This window comes from Pinus tabuliformis, chromosome 6, assembly GCF_031772625.1.
Source record: "Pinus tabuliformis cultivar Carrire ecotype Pingquan chromosome 6, CPIR1, whole genome shotgun sequence".
NCBI lineage: Eukaryota > Viridiplantae > Streptophyta > Pinopsida > Pinales > Pinaceae > Pinus > Pinus tabuliformis.
In genome coordinates this window covers 1511167873-1511189931 of record NC_142292.1, presented here as the reverse complement: position 1 = coordinate 1511189931, position 22059 = coordinate 1511167873, and the positions used below count along the sequence as shown (strand labels likewise).

The following is a 22059-nucleotide window of genomic DNA, read 5'->3' as shown; positions in this document are numbered from 1 at the left end:
GATGGTATTTCCAAGTTATATTTTTTACTCCCATGCATCTATATATATAAACAAAAGACTTCCCACGTATGTATATACAAATAAAACAAATTTTATATACCTTTTGGTTAATTGAAACTCAACCGTGCTTTATATATTTATTCTAAAGTCAAATTTTGCCAAAGGGCAATTTATAGGAACATTCGTCAAAAACTAAGCACCATGTCTTCTTGGAAAACGCCTCCATTATCGCTAAGGAAGAGCAACACCATAAGCGAAAGATCATAAAAGCTCTTGAGATTTTCAAACACCCGCATAATCTCAACAGAGACAATGGCATGGAGATTAGTGGAAGTTGGTTTCCCCTAATTAGAAAAATTAACCCGATATCAGTATAATAATAATAATAATAATAATAATAATTCTACATTTAACTTTACAATATTAATTAATTAGATATTTAATTTAATCACCTTATTAATTTCTGATTATAAAAATTTATATCTATTTTAATATAATAATAATCTTAAATATCTATTCTCAAAGAATTAAAAAATTTAATATTAATCAATATTAATTAATATAATTAATTATCATATTTATATTAATATAATTAATTAAGTATTATATTTTAATAAATAATTAATTATTATATTAATAATAATAATTAATAAAATTAATTATTACATTAATAATAGTTATTATAATAATTATAATCATATCCACTATTTTAAAAATATATATATTACTGTTTTGGTATTATAGGTATTACTAATCACTAATTATTATATTATTGCAATAATTAATGTAATTATAATCTTTTCTATTAATTTTAATATAAATATATTAATTAATAATAATTAATAATTAATTAATATCTAATTAATTAATAATTATAATTATTAATAATTAATTTTAATTAGTAATTAATTTTTAAACTAATAATAATTAAAATAATTAATTATTATATTAATAGAATTAATTATTACATTAATATAATTAATTATTATATTAATAATAATTAATATAATTAATTATTATATTAATAATTATAATTAAAATAATTATATTCATTTCAAAAAAAATAAAAAATAAAAAAATAAATAAATAAATAAAAAAAAAACAAAAAAAATAAAAAAATTAATTAATTAATTAATTAAATGAATCAATTAAATCAAGAGGCAGCCGACTTCTCAAAAATTGAGAGCCGACCTTCCCCTCTTTTCTCTCCTCATTTCTATTTAAACCCTAAAAACTGCTCTTCTTCCATCAAAGCATTCAAGTTGTCCTGATGATGGATCCCGGTTGGGATTTGAAACATTGGCAGAAAAATGTTCTTACTGTGGAATCTCCGGTGACTAATTCGAAAACCATTGAGATATTTAGTATACATTATATAATGACATGTCATTGATAAGTTGCTATATGTGTCAGTGATCGATAAGTTGCTCTATGTGTGGGAATAAACCCTAAGTGTTATATTGTCAAGTGTATAAGTAGTTTGTCTATTGCTTAGGGAAATTATTTCTCTTTTATTATTGTAAGGGCATGATTCTTTCAAATTCTTTCTTGCGTTATATATACATGTTGTTCATGTCCTATGGAGATTCGTTGTATGTTTTTTTGGTTTAATAAAATATTGTAGTTTATTTTATTTTATTGAGATAGGTTAAATGGTGGATATGTATATTGAAGAGCATTTGTTTATCAATATTGAGGATTTGTTTAGACTTAAAATTTGGTTAATCGATTTAGTGTAGTTTGTGGTTAGTTGTGTTATGTCCAAGAGTATAAGGGTAGTTTTTTCAACTTGATTGTTGTGTTATGTCCAAGAGTATAAGGGTAGTTTTTTCAACTTGATTGTAAGTCTCGTCAGTGACATGTGATAGGTTTATTAATTCTCTTAATACAAATAAAGAGGGTGACTTTTTCTCTAGTGACATTATGATCTATCCTTTTGTTGAAATATGTAACTAGGTTCGGTCTTCATAATGACATATACAATGTTGATTTTATGTATTCAATGAAAAAATAAATAAATTTATTATTATTGTTCTTGATGCATGGGTTTCATGCTCAAGGGAAATTTATTTTAGGTCAAACTCCCATTGAGAGCTTCTAGGATTTGTCATTGAGTCTATAAAAGTCAAAAGAGTCATTGTCATGTATGGCTAACCCTTCTTGGGCATGTTACATATTGATAGAAAATTTATTTGAGTAAAATTAGAGTCAAAAGACCCTCCAAGACCATGTCAAATGTGCAAACATTAAGTCATCCTCATGGGGTAACAAGTCAGCCTAAGGACACTTCAAGTCATTCTCAAAGGATGTGTCAACAAGCCTATATATAGAGACATTGACCTCATTTGAAGAGCACTCACTCAAGCACAACAAAGTTCGATCAAGGGACATAAGGAAGCCTCATATCCTAGCGAAGGAAGGAGAAGTATAAGGGAAGGAATAATCGAATTGTTTGGGCCTATTTTGGATTAAATCTCTCACATGTGTTAAAGGTTAAAGTATCTCCTTGTTGCAGTCTAGACCGAGATACTACAACTATCCTAGAAGCTCGAAATCGAGAAAGAAAAGGGTCATTATTGCAAGTCGAATTGAAGAGGAAGTAACTCACATCCAAGCGAAGGAGGAAGGAAGAATTTTTGTCCATAATCTACTTGATCTAGGGTTTCTGCAGTACAAATTACAGTCACATGTTGCAGGTCCGAAATTTTAGAATTGCAGAAGTGAAGTGCAGTAGTAGGTTCGAATTAGAGTCAAGGTTTAAATTGAATTTAAGTTTCAAATATCAGAGGCAAGGTTGACTTGGTCTTGGAGGGCTCTTGTTCAAGGGTCTTGGTCTTGGAATTTGTCAATTGAAGATACTATAAGAAGAAGAGTCTGTTTGGGTTTTCCTCTCAAGCATGAAGATGTTTTGGCCCTAGTTGATAGCCTACATCTTTGTGTCATTTTGTGTCATTGTTCTTTATGGTTTGGTAGTTGGTTGATAAAGAAGAACACATAATAATAATCAAGTCAAGAAGAATCTAATTAAGAAAAGTAAAAAGTCTTTACAAGAAGTTATCATTACTAGAGAAATCATCTCATCTCTCTACCCTAGATTTCTCAACACCCCCGCAAAAAACCTATGTTGCATGAATTTTCAAAACCAAGGAGTGTTCGAAATATTGATATGAATGTCTAGAATGGTTAGAAGTTTTATTTGAATTTACAAAAAATTGTGAAACTGAGAGCGACAATATTTTGTATTAATTTTTTTTTCTAAACTACAATGTATATGGATAATGATACATATAACTACAAGGCTATAGTGAATGATGTGTTAATATATATTATATTTCAATTTATAAGTTACTTGAAGGAACTAGTTGCTGGTGTTCATATTCCATTGATGGTACATGAATGCACCACATACATATTTGGATAAACTTAGAACTGAGTATTATAATATAATACCAGTATTGGAACATTATGTCTTATAGCAATGCGTAAACTCCAATATTTATTTCAATCAAAATGTAGGTCATTCTCGCATTATTTTTCCTATTAGCAATGCCTTAATTTTAATAACAAAACTTAGTCACTAGTCTCTACAACTAAAACATGGGAAAACATTTTAAACATATTATGTCATAAGATATTATTATTAGGCTTTTGTAGGCTTCATAGGCATTTTAAATCGTAAAAATATACAACAAAATTTAGAAAAACACATCACAAAACTTGCAACATGATGAGAAATCACACAATAAAATTTAGTGGACAAACATACCAAGAAAACACTAGTACAAGAAAATGACAAATTCTTGTAGTTGCTCTAAAATTCTCACATAATATTCCTGATGTTGAAATGACAAAATGTAGACCAGACACCTGACATCATTTATCAAAAAGTGTTGCTTATGCTAGTCAATGCACCTGAGTTGCTTATAATGCTAGTCAATGTACCTCACTCACAAGTTACTCTTCAATATGCCTAAACCCTCATTCATCAATATGCCTAAACCCTCACTCAAATATGACTACTCAATACTTCACACAAAACTCACAATGCACCTCATTCACAAGATGACTCACAATGCACCATGATGCCAAATGTCAAATGACACCAAGCTCAACGATGTGTATTCTTCAAGACGGGATTGCTTTTTTATGGGTAAAAGATATAGTAAAAAAACGTTGTGAGATTGACTCCAAATCAGTGAGAAAGCATGATAAGGATATCCACAAACTTGAGATCTTGCGAGAGTTTCAGAGATTTCTGCAAGCCCCCTATGCCAAAAAATTCATGTTTAAAACCTCCCAAATTCTCATTTGCTTGACTTCAAGAAAACAAATTTAGATGTCAAACGAAAAAAAGCACAACTTCTATTCATAAACAATGTAACCATTCGAATTCAATTCAGCCTGTCTGCACTTTAAAGGTATGATAGTTATGGTTGTCCAGTCTATTCTTTTACCCATAAAACACAATTCGAGTGGGTACGTACAGTAATAATTTCATTCATTTATTAGAATAATTATCAGCAATTTCTCGTAGGCATCATGGTTATCTCTAAAAGATTGGAATGACATGTTGGGCCTATAGCTCAGTGGTAGAGCATTTGACTGCAGATCAAGAGGTCACCGGTTCGAACCCGGTTGGGCCCTTTAATTCTGTATTTTCTTATTTCACTCTGTTTAGTTACAGACATCCATGTTTAATTTAGGCCTATTTATTAAAATGCATTTCTATTTCTATTCACTTTTCATTTGGCAGTCGTTAATTTTTGAAGGAACAGACCAGTTCAATACCCACTATATTTATAATTGGCAGTTGTGTTCTACCAGTAATATATTTTTTTGCCATAGAAATTCCTGGTTAGTGCAGTTATATTTTAGGGTAGATCGTTATTTCTGCAGGAAAAGACTAACTTCCATGGCCATTAAATAAACGTCTTTCAGCTAGCACTAGTGGTCTAGTGGTAGAATAGTACCCTGCCACGGTACAGACCCGGGTTCGATTCCCGGCTAGTGCATTTGTGTTTTAGTTTTTAAAATGCATTTCTAGTCATTAATTCAGCAGGAACAAACTTGGGTTCCATAGCCATTAAATTCACAATCTTCAGCCAGTGCAGTTGTATTTTAGGTTTAATCGTTAATTCTGCTGGAACAGACCCAGTTTCCATGGCCACTCGGTTTAGTTACAGACATCGATGTATAATTTAGGTTTATTTATTAAAATGCGTTTCTATTTCTATTCACTTTTCATTTGGCAGTCCTTAATTTTTGAAGGAACAGACCAGTTCAATAGGCATTAAATTTATATTTTACAATTGGCACTTGTGTTCTACTGGTAATATAATTTTTTTGGCGTAGTATAGAAATTCCTGGTTGGTGCAGTTGTATTTTAGGTTTAATCGTTAGTTCTGCAGAAACAGACCGGGTTCCATGGCCATTAAAATTACAGCTTTCAGTCAGCACTAGTGGTCTAGTGGTAGAATAGTACCCTGCCACGGTACAGACCCGGGTTCGATTCCCGGCTAGTGCATTTATGGTTTTGTTTTTAAAATGCATTTCTAGTCATTAATTCTGCCGGAACAAACTTGGGTTCCATATCCATTAAATTCACAATCTTCAGCCAGTGCAGTTGTATTTTAGGTTTAATCGTTAATTCTGCTGGAACAGACCCAGTTTCCATGGCCACTCGGTTTAGTAACAGACATCGATGTATTTTAGGTTTATTTATTAAAATGCATTTTTGTTTCTATTCACTTTTCATTTGGCAGTCGTTAATTTTTTAAGGAACGGACCAGTTCAATAGCCACTAAATTTATACTTTATAATTGGCACTTGTGTTCTACTGGTAATATAATTTTTTTGCCATAGTATAGAAATTCCTGGTTAGTACAGTTATATTTTAGGTTTAATCGTTATTTCTGCAGGAACAGATCGGGTTCGATGGCATTAAATTCACGATTTTCAGTCGGCACTAGTGGTCTAGTGGTAGATAGTACCCTGCCACGGTAGATAGTGGTTTAGTTTTTAAAATGCATTTCTTGTCACTGATTCTGCAGGAACAAACTTGGGTTCCATAGCCATTAAATTCACAATCTTCAGCCAGTGCAGTTGTATTTTAGATTTAATCGTTAATTCTGCTGGAGCAGACCCAATTTCTATGGCCATTAAATTCATCAAATTCAGCTAGCACTAGTGGTGTAGTGGTAGAATAGTAACCTGCCACGGTACAGACCGGGTTCGATTCCCGGCTAGTGCAGTTGTATTCTAGGTTTATTTATTAAAAAATTCTAGTCAATTTTTATAGGTAATCGCTAATTCTGCAGGAACAGACTCGGGTTCTACAGCCATTAAATTCACAATCTTCAGCCAGCACTAGTGGTAGAATAGTATCCTTCCCGGTTAATGCAGTTGCATTTTAGGTTTATTGATTAAAATGCAGTTCTATTCATTATTCCTAGGTAAATCGTAGGTTTATTTATTAAAATGCATTTCCATTCACTTTTCATAGGTAATCGTTAATTTTTGCAAGAACAGACCCGTGTTCGATTCTCTAGTGTACTCACTGTATTTTTTATTCATTTCAGGGTTTCCATTTCCCTATTAACTATTCGTTAATTCTTGCCGGGTTGAGACGGAGGTTCGATTCCCGACCCACTGTATGGTTTCTTCCGTTTCAGGGTTTTCATTTCCGTAATAAATATTCTTTCATCTTTGCCGGGTTATCGGAAATTGATGAAAAGGAAAAACGGCCGTTCCTAGTGCAGTTGTATGTTAGGCTTATTTATTAAAATGCAGTTTTAGTCACCTTTCATGGTAATCATTAGTGCAGTTGTATTTTAAGTTCATTTATTAAAATGCATTTCTATTCACTTTTCATAGGTAATCGTTAATTTTTGCAGGAACAGACCCAGGTTTCATTCCCGATTAGTGTACTCACTGTATGGTTTATTCATTTCCCTATTAACTGGGTTATTCATTTCAAGGTTTTCATTTCCCTATTAACTATTGATTCATTTTTGCCGGGTTGAGACGGGGGTTCGATTCCCGATTAGTGCACTCAGTGCATGGTTTCTTTCATTTTCCTAATAAATATTCATTCATTTTTGCCGGGTTGTCGGATATTAAAGAAAAGGAAAAACGTGTTTGACGTTCAAAGGAGCTATTCAATTTACTGGATTTGGTGAATAGGAATATTTGTTTAAATCTGATTCGACAGAGAAATCTGATTTGAACTGGTATAATCTTCCTCGGATTGTCTAGAAAAATCCAAATCTTCGAACCTATTTACCCTAATACCATTCTCAGAATACTTGTATTATACAGATGATTGAACAAATCAAAAGCTCCTAAGTAAATCAAAACAACTCTCATAGCTTGTAAATCAAAACAGCCCTAAAAACAGAATAAGTCAACATGACAAGAACATTTGTCAAAACATGACTTTCATAGGAAAATATTCACGCACCACTATTACTGAAGGGCATAACATTACTGAAGGAACAAGTAAGTTGATAGGTGCTCAATTTTAGTCATCTGCGTCGACGAATTTAGGCTCTGCTGTTGCAGTTGCCTCCATTATGAGTTGTCCATAGTATAAGGTTTTATTACTGACTCCTGGTGAGTCACTGCCATCTTCTTCTCCTTGCAAGTGATTCATAAGAACATCATCAACAAAAATGGCTATTCTTAAATTAAAGAGTCTTTTCAGGCTTTTGAAATGGATATCAAGTTCATCAAGGCAGGAGATTCTCTTAATGAGGACTACATAATTAAAATCCTATCTCTTTATTCCAGTTAATCTCATTAAATTCCTGTGTATTTTGTTTATTCCAGTTAATCTCCTTAAGATCTTGTGTATTTTGTTTATTGAAGATAAGGATGGATAAAAAAGCTTTATACAGGAAGCATTTTGCATTTCAAAGATTGGATTTTTCAAGTTAAACATATGTATATTTTTTTTATTACTTTTGAGGGAAGGTGGAAGAATAGTTTGCAATGGCAAGATGGATGCTGTTGTGCTATCAAGCCTAGTAATCCCCACAATTAGTTTTGGATCTTGTTATCGAGATTGTGCAGATCTTATTGAAGGGCATCAACTCAGAAGAAGTACCCCAACAGACCTTTATCTCTGGCAAAAATGGTCTCCGTGCCAACAGTTTCCTCATTATTATAGCTAATCCACACATCTCACGATAGCAGTAAGCAAAGCCAGTACCATTATCAACCACAAGTTACAACAGTGGCATTATTCTTCACTAAAAAATCTTGAATTTCACTGAGCATTATAAAACCTGCCTGGTGACTTGGTTTCTGCCTCAGCCCTGCAACAACAGTGGGAATCTAGATCTCCCATACATGGGTATCCCATGGCCACTTTGTACTCGAGAATCCCAGCATCCAGCTATGGCCCAATGCCACAACTGGTACTTGGATTTAGCAGACAGAGCTGCGTGAGCTCCAGTCTGAATGGTATCCCATAGACCATGATAATCAAAGTACGTTACATCTATCTCCAGATTGTCTGCCATAGTCCGAATAGGGTGCCCTCTGATCTCCCCATTTTAAAAACTGCTTGGAGAAATACACCCGAGCGGTCAAGAGCAAACTATCCAAGCATGTAGCCATGGATTCCTCGTTCTCCTACCCTCCATCAACACAGCAAAAGCCTAAATCAATTATGTCACCGCTATTCTCAGGGAGCACTCATTCTAGATCCAGGCCAGGGAATTCATGCTGCCTGGTCAGTGCACTGCTGGAGTTTTATAATCTCGTCCTGTATTTTAATTGGTTACCATGATTGAATACACAGTTGCATTGTTTCCACCACCTCCAGTGGAACTAGGCTTTCACAACACTGTTGATCTCCTGCACTGTTCCAGAGAATTGTTCCAGTATCTGTTCATCTTCAAGGGCCATAGTCACAATGAAAGTCTCCTCGTCCAGATTTGCAAAGAGGTAGAACAGATGGGTTTACAGAGAAGCATTGATATTGCAGGGGGGCATGTATGAATTTGCGCTAGAAGGTCAATAGGCTGCTTTTACTGGCTGCCTTCTACGTCCATGGCAGCTGCATGATGAAGATGCAATTGATTCAATTTCACCATTGCAGCCCAAGAGATTGTAACCATTAACATTCATGTAACCACATGAAAGCCAACAGAGTCCATTGCATATGCTACCCAGACTGTAAAGTAATTTGTGAATTGCTGGGTAGTTTTCTGTCCCTGTGAAGAGTTATGATCTGGTGTGGATTGATAGCCAATTTTTGGAGAATCTTTCGACCCGTGGTGTGATCCAGGTACCAAAAACAAGTTTCCATGCATGCTGGATGCTCTGGTTGTGCAGTGTGTGGGTCCAGATTGGAGTTGTCTATAATGCGACTTTTTGGAGATTCCGGTGACGGAATCCGGCGGAAGAAATTGAGGTTAAATCTTGATTTGTTGCTGTTAAAATGGTTTTTTAACTGCATATTTGGATTCAGCACCCTGAAAAACCCCAGGGACGCTTTGATTGTGCAAAAACTAGTTATCAAACTTGCGATTCCAATAAATTGCTGCCGGATTTTGACCGGAAAAATCCACCAGAAAAAGTTTCAAAAAGTCTCATTATAGACAACTGCGTCCAGATTAGGTAAGGACTATATACTCTTGTGGTCAAGATTGGCCCCTATATACTAAGTATAGAACTGTTTTTACTGCCCAATGTAGAAATTGAAGAGTAATGTTTGGGAATTTAGAAATTGGAGAGTAATGTTTGGGAAAGAGTGAAGGGGATTGCAGTCCATCCCTGGTTAAAAACATGCCCAACAAATTGGAGAAATTTGGATTCATTCAAATCTGACACACATATTTGAGAAGACTTGCTGCGTTGACCGAACAAGCAGAGGGGAACAGGGACTAAAAGAAAATCAACGTGTGTGGATGCAGACCATGAGTTTCACAGGTTCAACGCATGCCGGTTCAACGAATGCCAACCTAATGCATATAGTCACTCGTTGAAATTGTTATTATTTATTATTATACAATTTAGTAAATTAATGTAATGTATAGGTATTTGTTAAAATATTATATACTCTACTAATTGAATTATTATTATTATTATTATTATTATTATTATTATTATTTATTATTATTATTATTATTATTATTATTGAGTTTAGAATTATATGGATTACGTTACAGTTTATATACTACCACCAATAATTAAGGTATCAATGAGAAAAATGAAAAAGATATTTATAATTATGTTTACTTTTTCATCACCCAACCTTGATCATCATGTGTTATTCATTTATATTTGAAAAATATTTTAACTGTATATAGTATGTCTCAAATAAGATTCAACAACATATGCTCCTCACAATATTGATACGATGAAATTAAATACAAGAGAGATTACATAGTCAGAGTTAGATTAATTAGTTAAGTTTTAATTAAATTTAAGGTGGGGTTGATGACTTTGGGTACATTTTCTCTTGACTATGAATTTAATGGTTAAAATTAAGATTTATGTTGTGTTGTGTACAATTCACTAAGCAGACCACAATACCTAATTACAATGGATAATAACTCCTAAGGAGACCACATTATCTAATCATAATGGATAATAACTCTTATAAATAAGAACTCAACCAAGTTGAAGCAATTAGGAATGCACAACTCTACATAAAGAATTGTAGAATTATGATACTCAAGTGATAAAATGTGATGTATAGTAGAACTCAAATTAGTAAAGGAACAAATAGATCATAGATCCAAACAAAATAAAATACAATATAACTTAGATTTGGCTCAAATAAACACATATTCTACAATAAAAGAATGAACTATGATAAATATTCAGGGAAAAGCTATGACTTGAACTTGTGTCTCTAGCTATAATGGAAACTATATAGCTTTATCCTATAAAAGAGATCACTCCAAAACTCTATTTTGCACTATACATTTGCATGATGATTTGCCATAATTAAATTACATATTTATATTGTACATTTATTATCAATAAGATTATTTCCAAGTTTGCCAAAGGTATAACAAACTCTTTGGGTTTTTGGAAATATGTAATGCCTTGATGGCTATAATACAATCAAATTTATTCATTGGAGCTAGTGGATGTGTTGCCTTGGCCCGCTGTGAGATCCCACTGATAATGCCAAGGAATTTGGAGTTGGCACAATAAACATAATATAGGTTAACTTACTGATGATGCCAAATGAATGACTTTTTGAACAAGGATCACAAGGTGTGGGTCACGATTAAGATGGTCATGATGAGGAATACAAATATTTCATGACAATATGTTTGTAAGTACCATTTAATTTCATTTGGGTATTATGAAGTATATCATGATGAAGAATTAGTCACATGGTCTCGATTATTTTAAGAGTATAATTGTGTCTTCTAGGCAATGGAGGTCAAAGTTGATGCATAAATATTTAATGCATCATCCAACATCCAATTTTTTTTATTTTTTTATTTTATTTTTTTTGTTCTCACTCAAATGTGAAATACTTAGATTATGCAAGGTATTAACATGCTTTGATAATGTGGAATGTTTATCTAGTATTGTTGTATATTTGTCAATTCAATTAATCTTTGGCTTGGTCAAAGGACTTGGTGTATTAAACTTAGGTTCAATGTTAATAAAGGATCCAACAAAGTTATGTTTTCCTTATCCAAAGGAGGATAGGCTATAAAAGATCAACATTTAAATTGGATGTTTGATTTGTTAAGGAATATAAACATTATAAGCAATAGGAATTATATGTGAACGATGTCCATATAGGTTGCTAATATTGGTAGAGTACCAAGGTGGTGTTGTGTAATGTTAGGTTCCCTATATTTAAATGAATCTAACTAGCAATGATATATCCAACAAAGAGGAAAGGTTCTAACCCAATCTTAATATACTAGTTGAATGCATATACTTATGTGTGTTCATAGGTAGCCTAGTCTAAGGATGAGTCCATGATAATTTTATCTAGAATATTAATAAGATCAGGCATGAATAACTACATGATAAACTAAGTTGCAGTATCTTGCGACATTGTAGTTGAAGTAATTAGAAAATGCGGTGAGGAAGAGCTATATATATCACAACACATGTGAGGTCCTCTCACATAGTAAAGAGTAGTGGGGGATTGAGAGGAAGAACTACATAGTTATATCCTAGTAGAGAAAATGGAATGAAAGGTCATACACACTATCAATATGAACCTTTAGAAGCGTGATAAAGTTTTTGGGTGCTATGGTGGATATGGGTTTACTCATGATAGCTTCATATGGAACAACACATTGTATAGTATACATAAGCTAGTTATGTAATTGGTTGACTAACTTATTGAATTTTGTGGTTGAAACCATGAAGCGATTTAGTTTTCACTTTATCTTAGGAACATAGAACATTCAGCGCATCATTGAGTCATGTTGATGCTCCAAGGTCACAATCATAGATCCCATGTATCTCTTATAGGTAGGGTTTCCCTAATAATACATCATTACATATATTCAATGGTGTCACATGGCCACATGCCGCATCATGCTTCCAAGGATAAATGGCGTACTCAAATATACACGAATTGGTGATGTGGATGTCCTTCTAGATTTGGAGTAATCAAATGTTATAATGATGTTGGTGAAGTTGGATTGTGAGCTTCTATAATTATATAGTGGCCATGGGAACCAGATTTTATAACTCATTCTATCAAAAATAATGTCAACGGGTCGTTAATGAACCCCCATCTAATTGTGAAACTTCTACTTTCTTTCTAACTACAATTCAATTATACTTGATGAGGAGATGGGCCTATGTGCATTTTGAGAACAATAAAATTAGAAAATTCAAGTGCATAGTGTCACAGTATTCTTACTTTAATCACAAATTTATTATTATTTTAGTTGCACCAAAATATATTTATGAACTCATCAATCGTTACTATAATGATCAATGTTGCGCCACTTACCTTTATCTTTCTTTCTTCCTTTCTTGTTATTGATCTTCGTTTCCTTCTTTTGTAGGTGTTGAGGAACGATTAAATTGAGTATTGTTGTCTAGATTGTGATGAATCTATTTCCTCTTTTGATTCTTGCCATTCCTTGGAGTATTGTAGTCTTAGTCACATTTGTCACTTAAGTAGTTGGGGCACTACTTGATTTGTGCTTCTTCTCAATCCTTCAAATAAATATGTAGGCATATGCAAATGTATGAATGATTAGGATCGATATATTTTGAATGATGTACTAGTGCAATCTACTCTATTACTTGAGGATAAAATTTATTTACTCTTCTTTGATGAACAATTGAGCTATAAAATTATTGAACGCATAGGTGCATCCATCAATTGACCAATCACAGCGTAGGTGTACTTGCTGCAACTTCATGTATTAATCATCTTTATGTCATAAAGGACAATAATTGTCATGCATTACCTTCGTGAAGTCATTCCATGGTGATGGGCTTATCACACTCCTCACATTACTAATTATTATATTTTCCCCAAGTTCGAGAGTGGCATTTTCATGTTTGCGAGCTTGATTTTCTTAGTGTTATCAAATTGCATCAACATAAAGTTGTAGAGCATTGAACCATTCATACAATGCTATGATGTCAATGTTCCCTTTGAACAAGCAAATGTTGTTGTCAATATTGACCTTTAAGGGGTTTTATCCCTCAAAATACCATGATCCATGGTTGAATAAACTAAGAGTTGGGGCACTATTATCTTGTACAAGTATGCAAATTTGGTCCATAATTATTTACATTGATTTTGGATAGATTCTTCAACTATTCTCTACACAACACTTATATTGGGTCTCATAGAGCGAACATAATCGTCTCTTGCTTTCTGTGGGTCCGTTAGGTGTATATAAAGTCACTTAAGGGACTTGTGATGAACTTTATTCCTTTGATTTCAAAGTGTTTCTAGATAGGAATTCATTCTTCATGTTATTTGTTGCACCTACAAACGATCTACATAGAAGAAAATACAACAAAAGTCTTAAGAAAAATAACCAAATATTTCTCTAAATAAATAACAAAGTACTTCATGGTGGTGAAGGGTCTAGTTGTTAGAATTTGGAACTAATCTTGATAATGTAAGCTGGAAAAGATTGAACTATTAAATCTACTAGGTTTTCTTGTATGTAGATATCAATTGATGGGTTGTGTATAGTACCTTAGGGCTATCATGCAAGGTAACGTCTTTGATATGAATGATCGAGATAGAAGGCATGATTAGTTTCCCAAGGTGCACATTCTCTTACTATGAGCACAATGTTCATAACTATGACTTGCTTCACATTGTCCATAGCCTACCAAGCAATTCATGCCACTAAGTCACAATTGATAGTGAGCTCATGTAAACAAAAAATTGATCAAGTGGAATTGATTAAGAAAGCATAAAGATATTCATCTTATTGAAGTATTGATCCAAAATTACTGCTTCAACATAAAAACTACTAATTTATATGCATTTTAAAAATTTCCCATTCCCCTGGATTTGCATAGGAAAATATTTAAGAACATTAAGCAAGCATATAATAAGATAATATGCAAACTAGGTTGATAACAAAGTTCATCCACATGGGCTAAGTCTCTGGGTCCACTTCAAACCACAAACCACTTTATTAATTCTCCTTCAAAGAGGGCTTCTCCTTTTACGAAAAGGGTTGAAATCTTCTCCCAATGAGGGGCTAGTTCTCCTTTACAAAGGGATGAAACCATCCCCCAATAATGGGTTGATTCTCCTTCACTAAGCGCTGAAATATTCTCCGAATAAGAGGTTGGTTCTCCTTCACAAAGGGTTAATATTCTCACAGCAAGTGGCTCATTCTCCCATAAGGGTCTGATTCTCCCATAAAGGGCTTTACAAAAAATCTCCGAAAAGAGGAAATTATTGAATCTAAGCTTTCAAAGGGATTATGAGTCTAAACCTTACTCTTCCCTCTTCAAATAGGGTTTAAATAATTCTTTAATTGAGAACTACCTCATCATATCAAGGAGAATAACTCTCAAGATCCCACAAATTGGGATCTAGCACCATTCAAAGGATTGGTTTGAGGAAATATCTCAACTATGCCCATGAGAATCTCAACTCTCCCTTGAGAGTAGGAAACAAAATTCATGAATATCTCAACTCTACCTTGAGACTAGGAAATTGCAATGCTATGTAGTTTTTGCACCAATGTGACATAGTTCTCATGTTTGTATTAGTTTCTTATTACAAATAAAAATGGAAAATATAGTAATACATGAGCATTTGAGCTCAGAATAAGTATTAATCATTTCACCATTTTTTTCCTAAACTTTAACTAGCCATATCTTTTGCATACAAAGTCATCTTGACTTCATTCAAACTACATTGGAATGCTTATTACAAACTATTCATTATATGGAAAACTTCGGTAACAATTGAGGCCGACTTGAATTTTCAATTGTGAAGATCCTCATGGATCATACCTTCCCACAAAAATAAATTTTAGGTCCACCAAAAGTCATGATCCATGATCATAATGGGTGGCTTTATTTTCTCTCTTGGAGGTTGATTTCTATATTATCTTTGCTACTCAAAGATGATTATTGCCTTACGCACTTGAGAAGAGGCACCTGTGAGTGACACCGAGAACCCAGCCTCTATGTTCCATCTGCAGGTTTTTCACCTTGAAATTTGATTTTGTAGGTTCCCGCATATCTTATTCCCAACCCGCCCTTGTTCTAGTTCCCTTTCCCCACTCATACAAGGCAAATAGACCCTAGAAAGTACCAAAGCAGAGAAGGCTCAATAGTTAATACGTGAGCTATCCCCTACTATTCCATATTCATACACTATTCGAAAGCATAAAAACGATGAGTATACTACAATCCGCCTATTCAACCAATTTAACCCCTTACTTCCTTACTTAACCTTTTCACCCTTAATGAACGATCTACCTCCACACTTTCTCATACAAATGAAACAAAATTAATGATTTGGAGGTGCTACATAACCATGCAAAACTTAAATATGCAAAAACAATATCCATCTCGTACTAATCCATTCTAATGGATGCATCTCTTTGGGTTGCTCCTTCTTGATATAATCTTCCTTAGATAGGTGGGATTCTTTATGGATTACCTCTTGGATTGTTAGTATTTGAATAACTCTTTCATATTCTATCTCTTTCTTGATGGGTGCTTGCATAACACCTTTGCAATGCTTCGAACGAAGTTGTGGATGAAACTTCCAAAACTTATCAACCCAATGGCCACTCATCTTATGTTGAATGCAATAGTTTTTCCCCATTCTTGGACATCAAACATTTATTTCAATTCTCCACATCTTTACTTGTAGAGTGGTCTTTGTGTCTTTCTTATTTCTTTGTCGACATAATCTTCCTCTGCAAGGAATTCCTCTTCCAACATTTAGCCACGCAATGGTTATTTAATCCACAAAATGTACATGGATATGCATACCATAACTTTGTTCTACATGTCCATTGTTCTCATAATCAAATAAAACATTGGAGTATGTGCCATACCTTTTAGGGCCGATCTTCATGCAAGTCTGATGAGGGGAACATTTTTTACTCCCCCTTTAGGATGTTCATATCTCTTTGTAGATGCCATGCTTTTCCCATAGTTGAAAAGGTGTACCTTTCTTGATTATGAATTTCATTCACACTCACCATCATGAAGTAAGATTCCTTGCATATAATGTTTATGTAATGTCTTGGGATCTTCTCTCGAAGCTTCTCTTGTTTCAATTGTCTAGGAGCATTCTCCAACTTCTTCTTTGACATATCCAAAACCTACATAACAAGGTCTTTCCTTGACCTACATCGAATTATTTATTTATTGGTCATTGATTGAAATACATTTTCCATCAAATCCCATCTTATTTAGCAACTTAGAGCCAATACCTTGAGTATGCTTTTCAAATTTAGAGAAAGAAGCATCTACATATTTATAGGAAGAACACGATGAATTACTTACAATGCATACTTTATCCATGGTTTCAACATGTGTGGTAGTTGTTGGTTTCCTTTGTATGGTAGATTCATTCTTCTCCAATCATTCACCACTTTAGAATTTTGTTTAAGTATCTTCCTCAACTTGCAACTCAAGTTGCAATTCTTGAATGATTCCCATGAGAAATTCTCCATAGAGCAACAATATGTCTTGTGACTCTTGATTCTCATCCTTAGAGAATTGTAGTCTCTTTCTCAATTCAAGGTTTTCATCTTGAATTTGTTGGTATATGTCTTTAAGCTCTTGAAGCCATTATCTCTTTAGAGTTTTTCCCATGGTTGTCCTTTTGTAACCAAGAAAGATGCACTTAATGGAAAAAACTAACACAAAGTAGAAAATATTTTAACAAACCTTTCAGCAACTACTTTGAATAGCTTGATCAATTGATAACAATCTCACAAAATAAAATTAGATCATTGTGCACCATAACTACCTCTAGTTGCATTTTTATTAATAACTTTCAAGGGATGAAATAGAATTCCATCAAATACCCATTTCATATTTCGGAGATACCTTTATGATGATATAAGATACTTGACCTATTGTAGCTTTTAAAGGGAGAAAAGGATTCTTCAAACATGATGGGAAAATGGACGTGTTTTTTACCAAAATATGTAACTTCAATCAATGATATATCAGTAACCAAGAAATTGAATGAAATTATGTAAAATACCTATTTTAGATATTGGAAAATCCTTCTAAATGAGCTATTACTTGTGTGCTAAAACACTTTATGTAAATTGTGGCATATGTCTAGAGTTTGCAGTTCGTATGGATGTGAATTGAATTTTATTTCATTAAAATTGCATCGTATGAGTGCATTTACATTGTAGTTTGCAAGGCTTTGACAGATCAAAAACTAACAATAACACAAACCACTAATTTGCACAACATATAACTACCCATAAATCCACATTTTCAAACATAATAGGGTTGGTGTTGTGATGACTACATAAATGAATTATGAAGAAATTATGCTATGGCTACATGAACAAATGTTGTAGACAATTTGAAAAGGATTATTCAAACCTATGATTGGCTCACTAAGTGAATGTAGCCAATACAACAGATCCAACATATGCAATTTGAGCCACCATTTCCAAAACTAAGAGGGAGATTAAAAAGAGCCAATGAACCTCAACAACTAGAGTCAACAAGCGCCTTAGCGAATTGAGCATCAAAATGCTTTGACATTAATGAAACCACTCAAGAGTAGAGCAACACCATAAATTGAAGTGAGAATGAACTATCTTCCAACCATTTAAATTTGGCCTTTGATATTTTTGCTATGATACCAACTTGATATGAAATTAGTTCTTCAACTTAAAAAATACTAGTTCAAATGAGTTCTAAAAATTTCTCATTCTCCTCGATTTACATAGGAAAATATTTAAGAACAATAAACAAGCATATAATAAGACAATATGAAAATAGGTTGATAATGGAGTTCACCCACATGGGCTACATCTCTAAGTTCGCTTCAAACCACAAACCACTTCATTAATTCTCCATCAAGGAGTGCTTCTCCTTTTATGGGAAGGACTAAATTATTCTCCCAATAAGGAGCCAATTATCCTTTACAAAAGGGCTAAAATATTCTCCTAATAAGGGTTGATTCTCCTTCACAAAGGGTTATGCTTCTCACATCAAAGTGGCTCATTCTCCCATAAGGGTTTGATTCTTCCATAAGGGGCTTTACAAAAACTCTCCCAGTAAAGGCGTTTAGTGAATCCAAGTATTTGAAGGGATTATTAAGTCCAAGCCTTACTCTTCCCTCTCCAAAGAGGGTGTGAATAAGTATTTATTTGAGAGCTAACACATCATATCAAGGAGATAATAACTCTCAAGATCCTACAAATTAGGATCTAACACTATTCATGGGATTGGTTTGAGGGAATATCTCAACCATGTCCATGAGAATCTCAACTCTCCATGAGAATATCAACTATGCATGAAGATCTAAACTCTCCCTTAAGACTAGGAAACAAAATCCATGAATATCTCAACTCTACCTTGAGACTAGGAAACTACAATGCTATATAGTTTTTCCAAAAATGCTACATAGTTCTCTATATTGCAAATAAAAATGAAAAATACAATAATTCATGAGCACCTAAGCTCAAAATAAGTATTAATCATTTCATTTCATCATTTCACCATTTTCCCCAAAACTTCAATTAGCCATATATTTTGCATACAAAGTCCTCTTGACCCCATTCAAACTACGTTGGAAAACTTCTTACGAGTTCTTGATTGTATGGACAAATTCAACTAGAATTAGGACTAAATTTGAGTTGTCGACATTGAAGATTGTCCTAAATCAAGCATATAGATGGAAAGTGTAGAGTTAAGTTATTTATAGGATTATGTGTGATGAATGAAGAAATTCAAATTAGTAAATAAATATACAGAAAATAGAGGTGAAAAAGATCAAACAAAATATGACCTTGATATGACTCAATTGTACAATTATTCCCATATGACCGAATGACCTACAAACAATAGCATAGATTCAAGTGTAATAGCTCATTTGTTCCTCTTACCATGAAGATAATTGCAATAAATATTTCTCTTACAAAAAAATCATTATAGACTTATGTGTCACAATGTATAATGACATGATGATTTATAACCAATACAATTAATGTTTCCATAATGCAACAAGAAATTCTCAATTTGATTTTGCCTTGATTAAATTGATAAAATTCGAATTTGCACATCAGTAGACAAGTTGGATGCAGTTAACTGAGGTGACATGGATCTTGTCACTCAGTTAACTCAGTAAATTTAAGTTGGAGGAGTTAGATTTTAGTTAAGCATGTGTGATTGCTAATTTGTAGAAATCAAGGTTAGTTATCTTAGGTTGTTTTCAGTTAAAATAGTTCCAACTTATAGAGGAACAAGTGGAAAGTTAGTTAAGCAGTGGGACTTCAATAAAACTCAGTGACATCTAGTTAACTGATCAATCAACCCAAAATAGCTAGTGCATGCAGAGAATTCAAGTTCCTCGAGCTTGGTAGAGATTCCAAGGCAGTGTAACATCAGTTGTGGACTAGTCTTGAGTGTACAGGTATTGCATGTAGTTAGATGATCACACTAACAAATTGCGCAATCCATTTGGAGAAATTCCTAAATAATAGGGGCCTAATTTCTCAAGGAACGACGCAAGAAAATAGGATCTCAAGCAAAGGAAAATTTTGACTAAGTCTGGGCCAGAGCTTCTTAATGAGAAGAGAGATAGGTTATACACTTACAAGTTGTGCTTACTTGAGAAAAATAATTGTAATACATCTCTATTCATCAGATTAATGCAAGCATGCATTGGGGTTTTTAGCAAATTTATTTCCCCAGGAAAAATACTATTTGCATGTGTGTGATTTCTTATTACATGTTTGATATTTTTGTTCTAAATTGTGAATTACTTTATGAAAATCAGTAGAGTAGGTTTGTGTCTTGTGATTTGATTAAAATTTCATGAGCATTTGCAAATCTACATCATAATTTCTACATGGTATCACAGCAAGATTCACATTACAGAAGGAATTTCGAATTTATTTCTTAAGGGGTTCTAATTTGGAGTTCAGTGCAGCAGGATCTCTTTAGAACTAAGAAGATGGCCTTCAATGGACTAAGGTTGGAGTATGCCTTCAAAGTCACCTCTAATTTTGTTGCATGGAAGGATAAGATGGAGGCAATATTAGATGACAATGGATTGCTAGAATACATCAAGACATATGTTGCAAAAACATTGGAATCTAATGCCCTAAACCTTGCTCAATGGAAAGGTGAGGAGAAAAATCTTGGAGGGAGTACAAGATCACATTGTCTCAAATATCCATTGAAAAGAAACTTCATTCACAATGTGGAAAACATTGATAAAATTATTCAAGAATAATAGTGACCACAGGAAGATGGCGCTCAAGGATAAACTTTGAAGTATCAAGATGCAGAAGAATGACACTATTCCGTAGTATCTAAGCAAGTTCAAACAATGTCGTGATGAATATGGCGGGGTTGGCGTAAATGTTCTTGAAGAATACTTGGTGAGCCTAGCCGTTCTGGGCCTTCCCAAGAATTTGGATAGCTATCAAGATTCGGTGAACAAGAGGGTGAAACTACTGAATTGGAAGCGCTTATGGTCTGATTTGGTACAAGAGGAAATAAGGAGGAATACCAGAGATGATAATTCATCCAAGGGTGAGGATGAAGAAAAATTTGCATTGGATGGAAAGGAAAAGAAGGGAAAAGGGAAAAAATATCAACCCAAACTAGAATCCAACCAAGGGGGCAAGAAGAAATATTTGTCCAAAATTAAATGCTTCCATCGTCATGAACTCGAGCACTATGCCACAAAGTGTCCACACACAAAAGGCAAGCAAGAAGACCTTAGGAGGAGTAGCAGGTGAAGCCTTAGATTCAAAGTTCAAGCTTGACTTTACCCTCATTGCATGCATGTCCAACACAGTGATGGGGAGCATGTGGTACTTGGACTCAGGTGCATTGTTCCACATGACAGGGTGTAGAAACTTTTTCAGTGACCTCGAAGAAAAATATTTTCATATGAACATCGAGATGGGGAATGGTGGAAGGTATAACGCAACCAGGGATGGTACATACACCTTTTAAAGGGAGTCGGGCTCCCCCATTAGGCTCAAGGATATCATGTTTGTTTCGGGCCTAAAGAAAAATCTCATATTTGTTGCAGTTTTGGAAGACTGTGGTTATGATGTGATCTTTAGCAAAGAAAAGGAATTCATGAGACACATAACCATGGGATAAGTGAACTAGATCGGGGTTCATGTGAAGAACCTGTATAAGCTAGATGTGGAAGACTGTGTTGAATTAAGCACAAAGGAGGAGAAGGTGCATAGTCGCAATGTCATTGAACTTTGGCATAAAAGACTTGGCCATTTGCATCATGGCACCCTGAAGATCATGTAGCAGATAATCACATGCCTCCCAAAAGAAGCACTTGAGAAACAATATGTATGCAAAGGATGTACTTTGTGGAATTACACAAATCCACATTCCATGATCAAGATAGAAAATCACATGAAATCC

General features: G+C 33.8%; 3 non-coding genes across 3 annotated transcripts; all 3 read left to right on the top strand.

Annotated features, from left to right (window-relative positions):
* Positions 1 to 4572: 4572 nt before the first annotated feature.
* TRNAC-GCA (transfer RNA cysteine (anticodon GCA)) lies at positions 4573 to 4644 on the top strand. Its single transcript has one exon. It is a non-coding gene; the product is annotated as a tRNA-Cys (tRNA).
* Positions 4645 to 4941: 297 nt separating this feature from the next.
* TRNAG-GCC (transfer RNA glycine (anticodon GCC)) lies at positions 4942 to 5012 on the top strand. Its single transcript has one exon. It is a non-coding gene; the product is annotated as a tRNA-Gly (tRNA).
* Positions 5013 to 5453: 441 nt separating this feature from the next.
* Positions 5454 to 5524, top strand: TRNAG-GCC (transfer RNA glycine (anticodon GCC)). The gene has a single exon. It is a non-coding gene; the product is annotated as a tRNA-Gly (tRNA).
* The last annotated feature ends 16535 nt before the right edge of the window (positions 5525 to 22059 follow it).